This window comes from Protopterus annectens, chromosome 2.part1 (genome assembly GCF_019279795.1).
Source record: "Protopterus annectens isolate FY-2018-M chromosome 2.part1, PAN1.0, whole genome shotgun sequence".
Taxonomy (NCBI): Eukaryota; Metazoa; Chordata; order Ceratodontiformes; family Protopteridae; genus Protopterus; species Protopterus annectens.
Window position 1 is genome coordinate 973,859,699 of NC_056729.1, and position 22,970 is coordinate 973,882,668.

The following is a 22,970-nucleotide window of genomic DNA, read 5'->3' on the forward strand; positions in this document are numbered from 1 at the left end:
TAATTCAAACAGGCCACTTACACTAATGCTCAATGGCCGAAAATAAGCCTAATCTAATTTAGTCATAATGAGATGGACCTGAGAAATCCAGTAAAACAGCATATACTAATAAAGCATTCTCTCCTATTTGCAATTCATAGTGAAAATGTTCAGCTTTTTTACACTATCTGCAGATGTTTTATATAAAAAGGAGTCCCACCTATTCTATCTACTTTGCAGTCTGCAAACATGCTGTCACTTGCTGCTAGCCTTGTTATTTGCAGTTGTGAGCTGCTTGTCTTGGCTGAACCAAAACCACTTGCACACAGCATTGCTCTATGGCTAAGAAGGCAGAGATATAAGCAGAAAATAGCACAATATAATTTTGATACTTAGGAAATACTTGATAGGTTTAGAGTGGACAGAGATATTATAAGGGTCTTAGTGAGTATGTATGACACCCATAAGGATACTGTAGGAATGTATGGACTTTGTACCCCGTGGATACTAAGGTATGTATAGCTCTCACTGGGTCTACTTCATTTTATAGAATTAACACAACACCAAAATGCTAATCATCAAGATGAGAACATTGAAAGTTTACAAGAACAAAAGCATAGAACATCAAAATTTGGACGACTGAGCTGTACAGTGAGGATTGGGTAATTCTGCACTGTAATGCAATCTCGGAGGTGGTATATATAATTTGCAGGGGGTGAGGGAGGCACAGTCATGTAGATTTTTGTGTTACATATATAAATAAATAAATATATATATATATATATATATATATATATATATATATATATATATGGATCTAGGACTGTTGAACAAAACTTCAACATCCTGAATCCACAATAACCAAGCACACTTTAACGAAAGCGCTTTCACCGAAAAAGCGCTTTCGTTAAAATGTGTTACAAAAACAAAAAAAATAAATCTACCTTTATGCAGGGGACAAGCCCCCCTGCACCCCCCTACTTTAATATTCTCACTCTGAGGTCGCACTACAGTGGGGAAAAGGGAATTTTCCCTTATCTGCACCGTAGTGCGACCGGCACAACGAGCATACTTATCCAAAAGTGCTGTTTCGGTGAACAGCTCTTTCGGTTAATATGTTCGTTGATTTCTGCTTCGGTAGAAAGTGCCATCGGGAATCAGTACGAATCCCATATCTATATCTATATATATATATATATATATATATATATATATATATATATATATATATATATATATACATATACATATATATATATATATATATATATATATATATGTGTGTGTGTGTGTGTATATATATATATATATATATATATATATATATATATATATATATATATATATATATATATATAAATATAAATCGCGGCACTCAAGGTTTACAATGCTGAACTGCAATATTATGAACCGTAATAACGAATGTAGAGCTGCATTCGTTATTATGTGAATCGGCATTGTGAATGTAGATCTCGGTACAATGGGTAGTGGGGAATTTCCCATTTTCCTCACTGTAGTACGATGTTGGAGTTGGTATATTTAAGTTGCAGGGGGTGTTGGGGGTGCAGGGGGGGGTTGCCCTCCTGCAAAACTTTGACGCTAACACTGATGTTCAATTCGGACAGTTCGGTGTTGTGAATGGGACCATCATGGTGAAGACGTCCGATGTTTTGAAAGGATCGGTGAGTAGATTTTCGTAGTTTCTGTTCGGCATTGTGCATAAATGCACAACTGCCATTCTGAATTTTAATATATATATATATATATATATATATATATATATATAATCTATATACAGTACATTTTCAGTTAACTAGCACCCATGGGGATTAGTAGATGCATGATAACTGTAGATTGTGGTTGCTTGAGAGTTACTATTAAAAACAGGACTGACTAATACTGTACCCTATACTATTTGTTTGGTTTGACTTGTTCTTAGGTTGGGGAGAGAGAGAATTTATTCCTATCTTCCTTTTTAAAACTCTAAAACTCTAAAAACCTAAGGTATGATTCTGCTGGGGGAAAACAGAAAGTGCAACACATGAAAATTATACCGTATTTGTTCGTTTTTTTTTTTTTTTGGCTGGTTGCTTGAGAGTACCGGTTGTTTGAGTTCTGGTTAACTAAGAGTTTGCTGTAGATATATATATATATATATATATATATATATATATATATATATATATATATATATATATATATATATATATATATATATATATATATATGCTCCACAACTGTGTCAGCTCTTTAATTAAATAGTCTCCTTGTATCTACCCCTCTGCATCTACTTGCCAGGTGTGATACACAATATCCGCCATATTATTATGCTGCTATGTAGCACGTAATGATGTAGGAAGACTGTTTAAAGAACTAATGCAGTTAAGGAGCATATAACACACACACACACACACACACACACACACACACACACACACACACACACACACACACACACACACACACACACACACACACACACACACACACACACACACACACACACACACACACACACACACACACACACACACACACACACACACACACAATACAAAAATCTACCTTTTTTACATGTTTGCAGGGAGGCAAGTCCCCCTGCACCCCCACATCACCTGCAAATTGTTTATACCAACTCTGAGATCTCACTACAGTGAGGAAAAGGGTAAATTTCCTGATCCTCACTGTGCCGCAATCTCCATTCAGTTTGATGTTTTAAGTTTTGATGTTGTGCAGTTTTGTTCTTGTAAACTTTCAATGTTCTTATCTCAATGATTTACATTTTGGTGTTGTGTTAACTTGATGAAGTGAAGTAGACCTCTCTCACTATACTTGCCACAGCAACCTTCCTGAGACAGACTGGGGCCACACGGGGTATCTCACAGGCTTCTGCCTTGAGGATACTGCAGCAGTTCCTGGATGTACCCTTGGCACATGTGGATCAGTACATCTATTCCCTGATATCACCTTTATTTTTATAAACTTGTCATATCTCAAAAGAGTCTGGATGAGGAACTTGTTTTTGAGGATATGTATCTTGCTGCCACTGTGGCCTTGGCATCTACATATAATAACAAAGTTTGGACACATTGCTCTGATTTATTCAGGAGAGATCCAGGAATGTGAGTGCCTTTTATGGAGGGGCACATTTCCCAGAGGTACATGGTGCAGTAGATTGCACTCATGTTGTAATTAGGGCCCTATGGTACATGGGTGAGCTGTACCACAGTAGGAAAGGCGAACATTTCAGCAGTTGCCAGGATAGTGAGTGATGTGTGAGGTTGCATCACAAACATCTCTGCCCAGCATCCTCGCAATACACTTGATTCCCATATCTGGCACACTTGCTCACTCTAGTACCTCTTTCTGCATGGTAGGATGCCCAGAGGTAATCTTGTTGGTAAGTGAAAAAATATTTTATCCACTTTTTTTTCTGTTTTATTTAACCAGTTATTCATGATAAAATATATTGAAAAATACTAAAGCACTTTTTCTTTGTTTTGACTTCCCCTTCTCTCTCTCTCTCTCTCTCTGTTGCTCACTATCTCTCTCTCTCTCTCTTTTTTTTTTTGTCTTTCAGATGATGCTGAATATCTGCTGGAGCCATGATTCATGACACTATTGAGAAGCACAAGTAGAGTTGCAGAAGAGAATCCATCACAGCCCTGTCCTAGGCCTATATTGTTATCGGGTGGGTCTTGGCGTCCTACAGAGTTATTTTAGGTACCTAGATGAGTCTTGGGATACCCTTCAGTGTGACCCAGCTACTGCATGCAAGATGTTTACTGCATGTTGCATTCTGCACAACATGATCATCTCTGGTCTGGAGGTAAAGTGACACAAGCTGTCCCTGCAGCTCATATGGCTTGGCATAATGGTTAAGGTGTTACTTCTCAGGTACAAGATACAGGATTTGATTCTCACCTTTGAATGGGAATTAGCTAGGCTTAAAATGTCCTGAATGGGCAGCTAGCCTAGCACGAACCTATGAATTCCTACTATGACTAATGATAACCAGCTTTCAGCAGTAGTAAGGGCCCCATGCAGCAGGCATGTCCATAGCATATGGCTGTGCAAGTAAAGAGGTGGCATGTAGGCAACAACTATGGACCAAGACATTTTGGTAAGTGTTGATTTTCTTGTAAAAAACAGAGAGCATAATTATGTATGCAGTGGTATCTGTGCTGTAAGTATGCATATATGTATTTATATGTGTATAAGCATGTGTGCTGTGTGGTGCATGGTCTACTGTACTGTTTATTTGACATTCTTTCTCATCTTTAAATAATTATATTTTATTTCAGAAGTGTTACTCATATTATTGTTTGTGAAAGTCATGCTTGAGTGCCTACTGACTCCAGTTCTGTGATATCATGAAACATTATATAAGAAATAATCATATCTGTAACTGTTTTGCACAATAAATTCTAGTAAGGTGACATAGCCACGTTTGCACATATTGAATGCCTTTGAGTCATTCAGTTAGTAACAATTATTAATTCAGTATTTAACATGAGTTCATACCTTGTATTTTAATGAAAATGCATCATATATTCTTTATATAATGCAGTGTTACCATACATCAGATTATTTTATATTGTCATACACAATAATCTGTGGCCTCAGAGTCAAAAAATGTCATTATTTGTGTATTGATGAAGGTGAGTGGCAGCAGTGTTTATTTATATGGCAGGATACTCATTTTAATATTTAATTTTCTTATTAGTGTTTCCCTTAAAAGATATGTATTACTACTTTTAAGTTGTAGGTAAATGCCAGCTGTAACAACTTAAATTCATACAGCATTAATGGTGTTAATCACTGCAGTATTGTTTTATGACACACATAGTTCACTGAGGTTTTAAGCAGTACCATTACAAGAATGAGATGCATACAGTTGCAAAGTATCCTAAGCCCCCCCCCACTTTTTTATTTATAACTTACGCCCATTCATGTTAACCATTGGCTTGTGTTTGTGAAGGTCAAATTGTATGTAACAGAAATGTCACATTTGAATCGCAATAGGTCAGGATCCAATGTGTCATTCACATCTCCTAAAGATAGGCTAGGTGTTGGTGGTAGTGCAAGTTTGTAAACTTTTGAAGAGGAGCTGTAATGACATCTACATGGTGAGCTGGTCTGATGTTGTAACCTATTTGATGCTGGTCATCCTGCAGACCCTGATCTAACAGTGCTGATGGACCGGGACCCCGAATGAGAAGTTCTGATAGGTGTAGATGAATGCTGATGTAGCTTGCATGAAATCTGTTAAGCTTGGTTTTCCCAACTAATTATAATGCTTTCTTGAAAAGCACTTGTAGTTCCATATAATCTTCCCCCAGGTATCCAGACAGTACCCCATCCTCTTCCCCTTCCAAGACTGAATCCTACTTGAGTGCTGGAAATCCTCACATATACCCTGGAGGACTCTGACCATTTCTTCTGATTCTCTGTAGCATTGATCTGAGCCCTAACAATGTCAGTGAACATTTGTTGCTGGACAGCCGATGCTTTACGTGTCTCCTGGGGTAGCTGCAACACATTTCTGCACCTGGCTTCACTTTGTATAGGTGTCACTGTGGACACTGTTACCTTTGAATGTCTGCTATCATCCTGTAAGTGTTTGAGTTTGGAGATGCTGGTGTAGAGGTGCATAGCTGTTCCTCCTGTAAAAGTGTATGTGCAGCATCAGCATGTGCTTGACTTTTTAATGCACTGTTACTTTCTGCATTGTTACTAACGTCTTATGGTGTATGAGATCCTGCCATTAAACATAGGAACTGAGTGTCACTTTCTTCAGGCTGCCTCAAACATGACTATATTATCATCATCATCGTCATCTTCAACAGCCATTTTGCTGTTGATATCCATCCTAATTTATTGGTATAGTAGAAATATTTGTTTCTGCACCTGACCCTGTAAAAATGATCTGAAAACATTACTAATAAATTAATAGCACACACTACTGTGTGCTTAGTAAGGAGGTGTGGGGGACACTCACTATGCAAACTGCCTTTATTGCCATTCTATGTAGATGCAGAAGGTTCACCTGTTACTAGTAATTGTCATGTGTTTAATATAATAATTCTGTGTAAGCATTTATTTCTCTATATAAATATATGTTACTGTTTTAAATCAACCTTCCTGAGCAAACAAGTGCTACTGCTGCAGATGTTGGTAGTAGCCAGTGGCCATACCACCTCTGATTATTCCAAAGTCATCATCTTATATGTCACATCATCCCTATGGATGGAGAAGAGTTATTCCTCATCTGGCATTAATGGGATAATTGATGGTGAACCCCACGCACTGATATGGGCAATTGCATTTTGCTTTGCCTTGGCTCAAGCATATCTTAACACATCATTTGCCCTCTTCTTGCACTGTGTAAGTATGCAGTTTCTTCCACCAACTTTATTAATGTCTATTACAACTTGGTTACATGCTTTTGCTTTCTCTGTTTGTTTAGGCCCCCCTTTACCAAGCAGTCATTTACCTTGCTCCTTTGTTCTACATCATTACTGCACATAAAAATATGTCACAGTCATACAGAAAAAATAACTATTAGATGTTATTATCAGTGAAATAATACAGCAAGGAAAGTGTGGCCTATTGTCCTCATAAAAAAGTTACATGCACAAACCCCATAATTATATACATATGCAAAGTTTCTGTCCAGGCAAGTAAAGTTGTGCTACGGTAATAGCTGCAGTATCGTAAATACATTCACAATGGTAAAACATTCAGTTTGTAAATAGATTCAACCTTCCCCTATCTCCTAAAAATGTTTTGTATGCATAATACTGTCATTTTTCATTCTTCAGGGACACTCAGACATCTCCAATTAAAGACAAATTGTTCAGCCAACAACATATTTTCACTGCTTCACTACTTCACAATTAAAACATTGTGGTTCTACCATGTATGCAGATAATCAGGTCTTGGTTACTCATGGACATGGCCTTGGGTTCACTTGAATTGACTGCAGAAAGGAATAGAGTCCTCAGCAGTCCCCAGCAGTCCTCAGCATGCCACAGGAAAGCATGTGTCGACTCAGTTGTACTTGAAGTTCAATATGTTTAGAAAAAGCAAAATGGAGTTGCATGCATGTGAGTTTGCACAGCCAGGAAGTATAATTCCTGCCTATCTAACATACCCTAGCACACTTGTCACCTCAAAGCACTCATTAATTAATAAAAGTTTATTCTCATATACATAGGAATATTTCTGAGAAAAGAAATCCCGGATAAAAAAACACTGCAGCTCTACTGCATGAGGCATGTTTAAATGACATTCAGGTGTAATGCTCTTGTATTGCAGTAATCTTTGTGAAAAGAAAAGACCTCCTATTGATAACCAGATAGTGAGTAGTAACAGTAGAAATGACAGAGTAAGATTTGGCACTAGGTATATGAATGATGTAGGTCCCATCTGTAACATTATACGTAAAAACTAGAAATATTTAACTACAGATGAGAAAACGGTGTCCTGTGTAGGTGAAGTTCCTAAGATTTTTCTTTAGAAATTCTTTGAATTTGAAAAGACAATTATGTGCAAATGTGAGACTGAATGTAGCCAATATACCATCTGTTAGAATTGGTACATATACCTGTCGAACATGTCGTGCTTGCACCTTTATTTCTAAGGAACATGCCATTCAACATCCAAGGTTGAATTTTGTATTTAGTCCTAATACTTATATGGATTGTTGTACAGGAAATGTAGTCTACTTAGCTGCCTGTAACCTATGCACAAGGTTTTATGTAGGAAAAACTAATAAAAAATTAAAAGATAGAATAATGAGACGTTTATATGATATAAGGAAAGGTAATATCAAAAATGCATTAGCCAAACATAATATAGAACATCATGGACAAACATTTTCTTTTAGAATATTACAACATATACATTCCAATTATAGAGGGAGGGATCTGATCAATCTCACAGAGCAAGCTGAACTGTTTTGGATTTTAAAGTTACAAGCTGATAGACATCCAGGTTTGAATGGATATGTCCCCTTGAAAGCAGCATTAAAGGGATGCAAATTAGTTTTATTGGGAATACTGATTTTATTGGTTGTGATTTTAGAGACTACTATGCATTGGTTGGTTGTATATTTAAAAGATACTTTAGATGATTTATTTCAATCTAACGTTATAACTGAAGACATATATAGGTTTGTGATAGTTGAACAACCTGTTATACCTATATTGAAAGGTTTACCTAAGTTTCATAAGAATCTCCTCAAACACCCCCTATAGACCAATAGTATCTGTCAGAGGTTGGGTTACTGAGTTCTTCTCCATATGGGTGGAGAAGAAACTTAAAATAATGCCATCTTATGTACCAGCAGTGATACATGATACTTCCTGTTTCTTACAGTCTCTGAGTGATTCTTATGAATCTATAAGTGGTCATGAAAGTTACATATTTGTGACTTTAGATGTAAATAATTTATTTACTGTGATTCTGAATTTTTATGGAATCACAGCTGTTAAAGATTTTATTCCAACTAATGCAACATTTGATGAAAAGAAAGTTACACAGATATGTGCTTTTCTTGAATTGATCTTGGGCAATAATTTATTCATGTTTTATGATTGATATTATTGGCAGGGAGAGATGGTGTAGCCATGTGCACCCCCTGTGCCAACACCTATGCCAACTTGGTGTTGGCACAGTGGGAAGCTACCCATTTTCTAATTAAGACTTGTCCATGGAAGGCAAGTTTGAAAATATACCATTGTTTTGAGGATGACATATTTATTTTATGTAGTGGTACAACTGAAGAATTAGTCTTGTTTGTTAGATACTTGGAAATACAACAGATTTTTTACATGTTACTGTTAGCTATTCTACTGAATCAATAGATTTTTTAGATGTGACAATTTATAAAGACTTGACTGGCAAATTACAAACCAGAGTGTATAGGAACAGTTGTTGGAGAAACAACATTAATGTATGACAGCATGCAGTCAAGGCACATTTTTGATAATGTAATGAGTGGGCGGGGGTTAAGAATTTCTAGATTGTGTACTGAAGATAGTATATATGAAAGTGAGTTAGACAACATGCAGTACATGTTTGTTAGTCATGGCTATCCAACGCAAAGATTTAGGAGAACAATAGCTAGGACAAAAAATTTGGAGAAGGAATAGAGGCAAATCATGATTTGAATGTAATATGACAGTTCTGAAACTAGGACTGTTGTCAATGAACAGAAGCTAAAAAATAACATGTTTGTGTGAATACATTTACATTATAATATACCTCTCAACTGTACAGATTTTTGCAGAATGTCCAGATTTTTGTCTCATATTTTTGTTTTCTTCCTCATAAAATTTTGGTTTTGTGGCAAATCATTGCCAGGTTATTGAGGATTGAAGTCAGAAAATAACAACAGACATTTGAGTTTCAGACTTCATTCTCTTTAGAAAATTCATGGTAATGTAAAACGTGTTATTCTGTCAACTGTTTAGGTTTATAAGAGTAATATTTAAAATTGTCCCTATTTTTGGACCTTTGTCCCCCCATTATTTATAGCTTTGTCCAGATTTCTTGATCTGAGTGGTTGAAAGGTATGCATTATAATAGTGGTATTGATGCCATATATCCCAGGTGATAAAAAAGAACTGGAAGATTTTACATACTGATGACAAGCTGAAAGCACTAGTAGGTCCCCACCCCAGATTTGCTTACACTAACAGACAAAATCTGAAGCAGATTTTATGTAAGAACATATTTCCCAACAAGTCCACAACACATAGAAAGAAGTTGGGAACTTTTAAATGTAAGAAATGCAAAGCATGTCAAATATCAAAGAAAATGACATCTTTGTACACCCTGTGTCAGGTAGGAAGTATATATCTAGATTACATGCAGACTGCAGAAATAAAAATGTGGTGTATTTAGCTGAGTGCATATCATACCAAGCATTCTATGTTGGGAAGACTAACAGAATGTTAAAACAATGTATATTGCAACATATGAGTGACATCAGATTATGTTTGAGAAGTAATGCTCTATATCAATGTAAAATACTAAAAGCAATACCACCACTAACTCACAAGTTGTGTCCATAGAAACAAAAGTAGTAAAAACAGGAACCAAGAAGAACACAACCACGACAGCCAAAGTCTCCAGTATCAGTCTTTACTAAGTGCACAAAGAAACACAAGCGCTTTCACGAAAGCTTCATCAGGTGTAATGAAAAAACACTACTTAAACACACCTTAAACACAAAAAAGATATAGTCACATGACAAAAGCAATTACAAATGAAAAGGGTAACAACTATATGCATATATAAGACAATTTTAAAAATATACATATGCATTTCATGTTATAAAAAACTTGGAACAGCATGTATAAGACAAAGCATACATATACATTTTAAAGCAACCTTCATAGTGATGCATGGTTTATTAAATAAAAACTATCTCCTTAGAGGTCTTGATTTTAACCTCGGTCTAAGTGTATGTTTATATTTGAAAATAAAGTATAATATTTATATACTGATGTAATTTACCACTATATTTTATTTTCATTTTTAGTATATCTTTGTAGTATTTTAATTGCTCTGCTTAGGTTCTTTTGGCAGTAGACTTTGTTAACACAAAGAAAACTGTTTGTATTTAGAAACTGGAAAAAAGGACCGTACTACTCACTTTTTTGACATCAGAAAGGTACATAGCAACCTTATTATGCATGTTTCAAGGTTTTTAATAGCTACATTCACACTAACAGCACAGAAGTGTAGTGGAGAAACTTTAAGACAGTTTTGGAAGTTTCAACACTTCACACTTTCTCACACACACTCACATACAAAACCTTGCGGCACGGTAAAGTGTCTAACAGTCTGTTGGTTGATAAGACGTGCATTTTCTTACTGGTCACTGTCTCTGTGGCAGCATTATGAGTGTTACAGCTTTCAAAGCTGTAAGGCACTTTGTATTCCTACACTTTTTTTTCCCTGTTTAACTATTTACCTTTTAATAAATCAGGGCAGATAACATTCCCCATGTACTTCAAAGAATTATGACCAGGTCACCAATATTCACCTTTCAAACTTCACTTTCAGTGTGATTTGCTTTAATCTGTTTTTCAAACAAATAACAAACCTTTTATTTTTAAAGACCTTTATTGAATTATCACTTGTGATATAGGCAAATTTACATTTATATAAATGTAATCAAACTGTATTAAGTTCACGTTTACAAGCATTATACTTCACATATATTGCTATATATCCTGTAACCTAAGCAACATTACATAAATTATTCAATTCCTGCCCCTTTTTAAAACAAGAAACATCTTTATTACACCATCACGTATGACATAAGCAATCATACATTTATATAAATGAAAACAAACCACATTGGCACAATACTAGTTGCAAGCATTTTACGTCACAAACCATACTGACACACTCCCAACTGCAAACATTATGCATCACTTATAATCTACCCAATTATTTTCAGTCAAGCATTACAAGGCTCATTTAAGTCCTGACTTCTTTTAAACCTCATTTCTTCCTTGTATGTATTGCTCCCACAATTCCCATTTTTCTCCTATGTAGTTTGCTGTTATCCTTTTCTAAAGATCTCAATTCATGTTGTTTTATCTCTGTTACTGTATTCACTACTTCTAGTATAGTTGGTTCAGATTTTGATTTCCATTTTCAAGTAATTGCTTTTTTGGCAGCCCCCATAATTAGACTCTGCAAGGCCCAACCATGTCTAGGCAATTCTGATTAAGTTTCATAGCTTAGAAGCATCATCTTCCTCGTCACACCAATCTGCCCACCCAGCATCTCTGACAATGCATCCCACACGGAATCCTTAAAGTCTGCCAACTCAGTGCACTCCTACAACATATGTTCCAACATAGCCCTTTCTTCCCCATCACACCTCCAACATTTGCTGTCTACCTGAGGAAAAATTCTCTGTAGACTACTTGGAGTATAAAAATATCTGTGTAAACATTTCCAAGCAAAAATTCTAAATCTTTTAGATTTTGTTGCATATCTAGGAGACATACATATTTCCACCCATTATTTCTTTGTGAATTGCTTATCCAGTCTCTCTTCCCAATCCTTTCTAACTTCCTATGATTGATTCTTATAGTTGTCATACAATATTTTATATGCTGTACTAATTATTTCTTTCTTAATGACAGCTTCTGTTCTAGATTCTACTAAAAACTCTACCAGTGCTGGTCTTTCATTTCTTTCTCTTTACCTATACTGTGATATCAATTAGAGTTTCTCTAACCTGCAGTCCAAACAAACAATGATTGGTTTGGTTTTTCCTACTCTTCCAGTCCCTATGAGGATGAAAAAACAAATAGCGGAAAGAAAGATCACCCAGCAGAGGAAGGAAAAGAAGGACACAGATGCTATAAAAGGTACTGTAGTTCATACTGATGAAAATATTGTTTACAATTTTTCCCAATATGTTTTATCAGACTCTGAGCTTACCCTGTTGAACAGAGGTATGTTGTTTTATACCAGCACAAAGTGCCAGAACACATCAAGTTTTTTTTTACTTATATTTATTTGAGAGAAAAGTTCTCCATAAATTACTGTTTGGCCAGCAGAACAATGATAGTACTGAGATACCTTTGAAGAAACCATGTACATTTATACCACCTGCACATCCTGTTATGGATTTATGCACAATGGAAATTTCTGGTATGTTAGCTACAAAGAAGAGACATGGTTGTTATAATTTAACTGAGTGTGAACTGAAAGCTCTTAACAATTTGAAGAACAATTTTGATGTTACATGTATCAGACCAGCTGATAAAGGGGTGGAATTGTAATACTTGACAGAGGGGATTATTTACAAGATATGTTGAAAATGCTTAGAGAAAATGTTACTTATCAGAATATAACATGCAATCAAGTGAGTGATTTTATTGCACATGTAAAACAAACTTTAGATGATTTATTGAAATCTAATGTTATAACTGAAGACACATATAGGTTTGTGATAGTTGAACAACCTGTTATACCTATATTGAAAGGTTTACCTAAGTTTCATAAGAATCTCTCAAACCCCCCTATAGACCAGTAGTATCTGGCAGAGGTTGGGTTACTGAGTTCCTCTCCATATGGGTGGATAAGAAATTTAAAATAATGTTATCTTATGCACCAGCAGTGATAAATGATACTTCCTGTTTCTTATAGTCTCTGAGCGATTCTTGTGAATCTAAAACTGGCCATGAAAGTTACTTATTTGTGACTTTAGATGTAAATAATTTATTTACTGTGATTCCAAATGTTTATGGAATCACAGCTGTTAAAGATTTTATTCCAACTCAAGCAACATTTGATGAAAAGAAAGTTACACAGATATATGCTTTTCTTGAATTGATCTTGGGCAATAATTTATTCATGTTTTATGATCAGTATTATTGGCAGAGAGATGGTGTAGCCATGGGCACCCCCTATGCCAACACCTATGCCAACTAGGTGTTGGCACAGTGGGAGGCAACTCATGTTCTATCTAGTACTTGTCCATGGAAGGCAAGTTTGAAAATATACCATAGTTTTGTGGATGACATATTTATTTTATGGAGTGGTACAACTGAAGAATTATTGTTGTTTGTTAGATACTTGGAAAACACAACAGATTTCTTACATTTTACTGTGAGCTATTCTTCTGAATCAATAGATTTTTTAGATGTGAAAATTTATAAAGATTTGATTGGCAAACTACAAATAAGAGTGTATAGGAACAGTTGGAGAAACAACATGCTAATGTATGACAGAATGCACCCAGGGCACATTTTTAATAATGTAATGAGTGGGCAGGGGTTACAAATCTCTAGACTATGCACTGAAGATAGTATATATGAAAGTGAGTTAGATAACATGCAGTATATGTTTGCTAGTTGTGGCTATCCAACACAAAGAGTTAAGAGAACAATAGCTAGGAGAAAAATAATGGAGAAGGAATAGAGGCAAGCTATGGTTCGAATGTAATATGACAGTTCTGACAATGGGACTATTGTTAATGAACAGAAGCTAAGAAATAATCCGTTTGTGAGAATACATTTACATTATAATTTTATTGTATTTATTTTTATTTATTTTAACATTTGTTGACCGTGAATGTCCGACTAGGTTCCACAAATCCTGTTTTCAGTGGAGGCCCGGGGAGAAATACTCCAGAAGCATGACTTTAGAATAATAGTGATATTGATGTCATATCCCAGGTAATAAAAACAACTGGAAGATTTTACATACTGATGACAAACTGAAAGCACTAGTAGGTCCCCACTCCAGATTTGCTTATACTAACAGCCAAAATCAGAAACAGATTTTATGCAAGAACATACTTCCCAACAAGTCCACAACACATAGGAAGAAGTTGGGAACTTTTAAAGGTAAGAAATGCAAGGCATGTCAAATATCAAAGAAAATAGCATCTTTGTACAACCTGTGTCGGGTAGGAAGTATATATCTAGATTACATGCAGACTGCAGAACTAAACTGTGGTGTATTTAGCTGAGTGCATGTCATGTCAAGCATTCTATGTTGGGAAGACTAATAGAATGTTAAAACAATGTATATTGCAACATATGAGTGACATCAGATTATGTTTGAGAAGTAATGCTCTATATCAACATATTAAAATAAATAAAGAGCATAGATTTCAGTTTATGGTGTTATACATTCAACAAGTGAGTATGAGGATTGTGACATTGTACACAGCACTGAATTAGCTGAGTTAAGATGGATACCTGAATTGCAAGCTAACAACACACCTGGGTTAAATGCTTGTATGCCTTTAAAACCCTTATTGTATGGGCGTAGGTTCTACTATTGATTGTAATTGGTTATTTGTTTAAATATGGTTGATTTTAATTGTTTTTTAGATCTGATGAAGAGCTAATGCTCAAAAGCACTTATCTGTGTATTAAATAAAGTTTTAACTGGTCATGGCGGCTCCAGTGTTTTTTCTTTTTGTCCTTTTAACCTTACATACATACATACATACACATATTTCATGCATGCGCATTAATACCCTTCTAGTCTGCCAATATACCTAAACAGTTGCTCCCATAATAAGTGTCCAGGCTGTTCTTAAAAATATCCTAACTAGTGCTTGCTTTGATGTAATTTGGTAGTTGGTTCCATGCATCAGCTGCTCTTTCAAAAAAAAACAATTAGTACACATCTAATTTCTATGGAATCTTCTGTATAGGTTGTCTAATGGTTCTCTGCTACTTTTTGATAACTCCCAAACATTCCCAGAGGAAGTTAGTTGTCTCTAAATGCCAAATATACCTGAATAAAGTCTCATCTTAAATATGTTTATGAGACACTGTACAAGTTTAGATATTTTAGTCTTTCATAATAACTTACATTTTCACATCCATAGATATGTTGGTATATTTCTACTGTAGCCTTTCCAGTTTAATCTTGCTTGTTTTTATAAGTTTTCCATATTGTTATTCCATCTAACAAACAGTGACTCCATTGTTTCTGATTTCCTAGACTTTATAAATCTTTTTATACAGCCTAGAGTCCTATAACTATCATTAACCAATTAGTTGATATGATTAAAAAAAACTCAAAGGTGGAGCTACTCAAATAGTCAGGTCCTTAAATGAATGTACAGTTTCAATCACTGTGTACTGTATTAAATATTAACCTTTCAATTTATATCTCCCAAATCTCATATGCTTAGTTTTTGATGTATTTATCAGCATATTATTCTCATGTGCCCAAATGGTCAATTTAGTCAAGTTCTCTTGCAGACATGCCCTATTTATAACATGTGTAATCAGTTTACCTAATTTCAAGTCATCTGCATAACAGACTGTAGAACACCTCAGATGAAAAAGATAAATCTGAAAGATATGATCGAAACAAGTATGAGCCTACGACAGAGCCCTGTGACTGTAACCAAGAATTTTACCTGTCCAATTGCTGTATGATACTTGTCATGTCCTATTTCTAAGCCATGCAGGTATCCATCTTATCAAGAGTACATCAATACCTAGTTATTCTAATTTATTGATGTGTTTTGTGAATGACCCTGTCAAATGCTGAAGTTAAATCTGTATAAATTACTTTGCAGTAAAATGTTTCATTCATAGCTGTTATTATATTGTTATAGAACATCATGTTACAGGTGGTAATAGATATATGTTCAACATATGCATGTTGATACATGTTTTCAAGTCCCAACCTATCCAATTCTGAAAATAATGTATCCAATATTACCTTATGCATTATTTTTCCACAACACAAAGGTAGACTTAAGGGTCTAAAAGACTTTGGGTTTCTCCTACACCCCTTTTATGTACTTTCATGTAGAAGATACCCACACATACCTTCCCCCCAAAAAAGCCACTTTCTGTGCATATTTCTGATGGTTGATAGAGAGGAAAGTGAAAGAAAAAATAAAGAACTACTACAACAAAATAGCAGTTTCAACATGTTGCTTTTGAACACATATCCTCACCTCCACAGAGCCGGATCCAGCACTAGGCAACCTAGATAGTCACTTAGAGCCTGCTGGCTGGAAGGGGCCTATACTGGCTGGAGGGCTGTCACAACATTTAGTGTTTTAATTAAAAAAAGAATACATGCTATTTAAGGGTGTTCTTCTTTAAGAATGCTCCCAGCATCTGTATGTCCCTGCATGTGTCCACATGCGCAAAACTGCTGCTGCTTGCTTCCACTTTTCTGTGTTCTGCACACAGAATTTATATACAAGATGTTCTTGCTTTGAATGACCATCCATCGGTGCTACCTGCTTCTGCTGAATTAAGACCAACGACGACCAGACATCAGTAAAGTGTGTGTCCATTGGAGTTACCTGCTTCTGCAGAATTAAGCATAATTACCATCCATAAGTAGGGTGTGTGTGCATCGATAGTACTTGCCCCTGCAGAATTGTGTGACAACTAATGACCATCCATCAGTGCTGCCTGCTTCTGCAGAATTAAGCATAATAACTGCTGACCATCCATCACTGCTACTTGCCTTTCATGACAACCATTTATCAGTAAGGTGTGTGTCCATCAGTGGTATACTTCCACAGAATTAAGCAGAATGACCAACAACCATCCATTAGTAAGGTGTCTGCATATGTGTATGTGTGTGTGTGTGTGTGTGTGTGTGTGTGTGTGTGTGTGTGTGTGTGTGTGTGTGTGTGTTTGTGTGTGTATAAAATGCCCAAGTTAGGGATGGCTATTAGTTAATTTGCTCAGGCTCAACCCCTATATTTTGGTTAGAAGAGAAAAGATCCTGAATCCTCTACACCAAATACCAGACTACTCAAAAAAAACGAGTTTCAGTATATTTTCAAGGAGTTTTTGGTGCATTTTCAAGGAACTGTGAACTTCAAGGGAAGTGAAGTGTACTGCTGCTCATGTAATGTACAACTGTTTTGTTTAGCAAATGGTCATCACTGCTTGTGCTATACACTTTAATAGCACAACAGGTAGCATACTTGCTTTTGATGCTGAAGTATATGGATTCTTCTCCCACAGCATGTAGATAGATTGCTGATACTATGTTGAACTTTAAGGGTGGGGGTGTTGAAATCCTGACTGTGTCCTCCTTTGAATGCATTGCCTAGTAACTATGAACCTCAGTTTGCCATTCATTCCCTACTGCAATATTACCAGCTTACCCATTTTTAATATAATATAGGTAATTTGTTCTTTTTTTTCGTTTTTTTTATTTTTCAAATACATTTGAATGAATTCCATAGTATTTATACATAACATCTTAAATAACTATGTACACTATTTGCATTAGTCTGACACTATAACAGATCTTAATTTATACAGTTACTTTATAAGTATATCCAATCCATTATCAGAGTGTCTGATCAATTATTGTATAGTATCAATCAACAATAAGACTTTTTCCTGAAGGTTGTTGATAAATGGCTTTTAAATTCTTAGTTCTTTAATTTTAATTTCCAATAATGCTGTGGTCTTCAGTAGGCTGCAAAATCTTCCAAAGTTGGTATTGTGTTTGTATTACATCTTCTTGTTATACACTTCCTTGAAATTGCAAATATAGTCCAGACTAGATACACATTTTACCTATTCAAATGAGGACCTTTGTTCACATTTAATAATACAAGAGCTTTAGTTAAATAAAATGATTCATTAAATAAAGCTTGTAGAAAGTTATTAATACCATTCCAAAATGGCTTCATTTTAACACAATCAAAGAAATTGTGGTTCCAATCTGCATTGTGTACTTGCTCACATCTCCAACATATTCCTTTTATGGAAGAACTAATTTTATTGATTCTGTCTGGGGTTAAGAATGCTCTGTCAAGCATTTCCAATTAAACACTTTCCAGTATTGTGTAAAGGATGTATATTTTATCGATAATAAGATATTTGCACTGGGTCACCATCGCACAGTCACAGAAGTGTATGTTGACAACATTTTTCCACTTTAGTTTTGCCTGTTCCAAGTACATGCGATTTTCCACTTTATTTCTTCCTTCTGTTGAACTAGAAAAAATTAGTATTGTAGTAATCTGTAAACGGTATTTATGTGCAGACCACCTAACCAGAAGAGCAAATTGCAGAACACACCTCCTAGTCCCAACTGTCCCGATTTTTGCTTCATATTTTTGGTCTGTTCTTCATAAAATTTGTGGTTTTCTAGATGTTTGTGGCAAATCATTGAAGACTGAATTCACTAAATAATGGCAGGCATTTACGTTTCACACATTATTTCCTTCAGAAAATGCATAGTAACACAAGAACTTTTATTCTAGCAACTTTCTAAATTTATAAGAGCACTATTTAAAATGTGTCCTTATTTTGGGGGCTTTGTCCCCCCCCATTATTTCTGTAAAAAATGTATACCATGTTTGAAATAATTTGTATTGCATAATTCCCTAGTGGTTCTTTTCTCCTTAAATGCTGAAACCTTGTAGTGAGATAATGTTATGGTCTTCTGCAGCAAAGTATCCACTTTATTTATTTTTTGTTTTTAGCATACCTTCTATATATTACTTTTTATTTCAGAGTGATATTTGAGTAAATGTGATGGATATGTTTGTGTCTCTAGATTGCTATTATCTCATGATTTATTTTCACAATATGGAAAGATGGTCTTTAACTATTTTGCAGCCTTAAGTCATGTTCCGCAATCCATTGTAAATGTAATCAAAACATTAAATAGTAATGCAGTTATCTGGGTATTTTCTTTTTTTTTTTTTTCTCAGCAAGCTGTTAGCAGTATAATTGTTTGTAATTCAGCACGCTAGAGAGAAAACAGTGTTAGCCAGTAATGAACAGCACTGGGTCACTGCACATTTGGGACTGGTACCTTCAATAGCTTCTTATGGTTAACAGCAACGGAGGACTCCAAATGTTAAGGCAGGCCCTCTTCACTCCCATGAAGCTGAAGGTTGATGGCAATCTGAAAAAATATACTCACTGCTGTTATCAATGATCTCAGACCCGGAGATATTTATTTGATGAGTGAGGGGTGTGTAAATGTATTTATATGCTTCACATAAAGTCTGCATTGCACTTGTGTATCACCCTTGGAGAAACTCTTTGGCCATTTTAGCCTACAAAAGCACTAACAGCTTACAACCCAAATCTGTCAAGGATGTAGTGTGCTAATGCTCTGCACAGGTTAAAAAGTATTGAGACTGCCAATATTTTAAATGCACTTCCATGAAAATAACAGTGCAGTACAAAATTCACTGTTGCATTTTAAAAACATTTTGTGCAGGAGGTGTACCTCCATACCTCCATTACTTACATATATGAACTCTGAGGTAAAAATTCCTTCTGCTCACACTTGCAGTTTCAGAATTTCAAGAAAATCACTTATTTCCTCAGACTTGCAGTGCAAACCTGAAAATTTGTAGTTCGACACTTTTTTTCTGTCTGTGTAAAAAATACTGCTCTATAAATTCATCTGTGATGCTAATGATTTGCATACTGCTGATGTGATGCAGAGATAACTGAATTGTATGTGATTGTCTGTTATACACCATTGTTTTATGTCCTATTCCAACTACATTTCAGATATGTCAGAAAATCAGTGCTGTTGGGTTTAAGCTTATATTTATGTATACTTTAAATGTATAAAATATATGATTTTTCTTTTTCTTTTGTTTTGTTTTAGATGGCACTTAAACACTTATTTTCTGGTTAGCAATTAAATTTCAGGCTTGCATTAACATTCCAATCTGCTTGCAGCAGACTGGTAGTAATTCTAAGATTCTAAAAATGTTTGTCATTTTTGAGTTTATTTTAATACCCCTATTGTTTTCACAGTTACATATTCCGAAATATCTGCAGGTTTAAAAGATCCCACAGTATGTGTTAACAGGCAGATGTGTTAAACACCATTAACAGTAATGTTTTCTGAAAATTTTCCAGACTTTTCTTCATGCTTATCATGCCTGATGCCCCTTGGTTCATTAGCTAACAGTTATCTTTTGTCTGGCATATAGCGAAGCAACAGTTTAGTTTCCTGGTTTAGGTTTAATTTCTGTCATTTACTGGATAAAGTGTGTGTTTTGTGTGTGAGACAGAAAACAAAAAGCATTGTATGCAAGGAAATATCAAACTGGGTCTTTTCATACTATGTGCACTGATATTCTGAAAGGTGTTTTAAAAAATAACTCTGTCAACTTTTTTTTGTTCCTCAATACTGTTTAGGTCAAGATGAAGGGTAGATTACCAGCTTACCATTTTTTTAATGTAAACAGGCAATTTATTCTTCAAGGGCAGCAGGCACTGAATTTGTAGATGAAACATTGAAATATAAAGTTGTTTGCTAGCAGCAACCTTTTCATTCATTACAGATCTCTTTAATGTAGAATTATTCAGATGACTTTTACTTCTGCAGAGATTGTACATATTGACGGATATTGGTGGATTGTAATGACAGACGTTTGAGTGATCTTTTATGGTTCAAATGTTCAGAATCAGGCAGTTTTGTCATTATTGGTTCATATGTTTTGTTTCATTGCTTACTAGAAAAATGTTCAAAACCATATATTTAAAACATGCTCTAACAAGTAGTGCTGTATTATACAGGGGATATAATTGAATTATTACATATTATAATTTAATACAATCAGGAAGGTGAATCAAAGAACTTTTGTGTGGTCCTAAAAATGTGTGCAAGGGGCCTATGATATGAAAACAGCCCAAACGTAAACTTAACCCACCACTGGCCAGATGCATTTTCTTTGAACGTGGGTTTCAGTGCTGTTACAGTGAATGTGAGTTTCAAAGGCAGAGAAGTTTTAATGCTGTTTATTTTCACTATGAGACTGTATTGCTTTGTTTAGTAAATATGTATCTGGTTTGTACTATAATATTTGAAATAAAAGTTTTAAATTAAATCCAAATATCTGTAATCATAGAAGTAAAGCAGAAGACAGTATGCACACTGAGTTTTGAACAGTGTTTATGGCAACTGGAAAGAAATAGCCAAGTAATGGGACACTGGAATGGCTGCGTGGGGTGGGGGGTGGGGGTTCAAAATTAAATGAATTTTGCTTTCATGTACATGTCCAGAATTTGTGACATGGAAAGTTGGCAACCCTAATTATTTATGATTTCATATATGTATTTCGTAAATTTAGGTATTTCTTTAAATGAAGAATTGTTAATTGTTCTACTTAAATCTTGCGAATATGACAGAATACTCTGTAAAGTTAGCGAGTCCTGTTGTGGAATTTTGTATGTTGTTTTTTTACTTGCATATCTAAAACTTTTAGTTCTTTGATACATTGGAGCCAACAAACAAATCCTTTCTCTTCCCAGGAATTAATAATGCCTCTGTATATTTTGTGTGGAAAGTTCTTTGTGACTATAAATGGTGTTAAAAGATCAAACCAAATTTTTAAATCTATATTTGCATTAATAGTTTTCCTAAATTAGTCAATATAATAAGTAATCATATGAGTTTTAGTGGGTTTAGTTATGTTATATTGCATACTAATACATAATATGTGCTATGGCAAATTGTTTTTATCTGTTATTTGAATTTTTTTTTTTGTAAATCAAATTCATTTATTGATATTACAGTTAGTAATTCTTTCAAATTTGCAGAGTAATTTGGACTTATCCAATCAAAGATTGTTTTAGATATTGATGCTTTTATATATGTTTCTATAGCCGGAAAGTTTAATCCTTCCTGTTTCCATGGTCTGATATGATGTATTAAAGCTATTCTGTTCCTTTTGGGAAATGATAAAAATTTTATTAGGCATGAATTTATTTCTATAAGTATATTCCTTTCTGGTAATAGTTATATTGCCAAGGCTATATATAGGATCTTGGGCAGTAAAACCATTTTTATTAACTGTAGTATATCTTCAAATGTTAATATTATTTTGTTCCATTTTTCCACAGAGATTTTAATTGTATTGATGATATTATTGTAGTTTTTTGAGACTAATTCATTATTATGCTTGCATAACTCAATTCCTAGATATTTTAAGGTAGATTCTTGTTTCCCTATGATGTGATTCCCCCTTAGTCTGCAGTTCTTTTTTATTTAAAAATAAAAATTTTGATTTTGATTTATTGAAATGGAGTCCTGAAGCCATATGAAATTTGTCAATTAATATATCCTAATGTATCTTTTGTATTAGATAATGTTAGTAATATGTCATCAGCAAATAGCATTACTTAGAATTGTATTGTTCATAAACATCTGTTCCTTTGATTTTTATATTGTTACAAATTGAATCTGCTAATATCTTAATAGCCAGAGCAAACAGAATCAGTGACAAGGGACATCCTTGTTTAGTGCCTTTTGTTATATGTATAGATTCAGAGGTAAAAGGACCTAACTTGACATACGCAAAATTATTTGTGTATATATTCTTTAGGAGATGAACAAAGGATGCAGGAAATTCAAATAGCATTAGGATTTTGAATAAATAGTCCCAATTTAGGGAATCAAAGGCTTTCTCTATATCCAAGCCAATTACGAGTATTTATTTTCTTTATTAACAT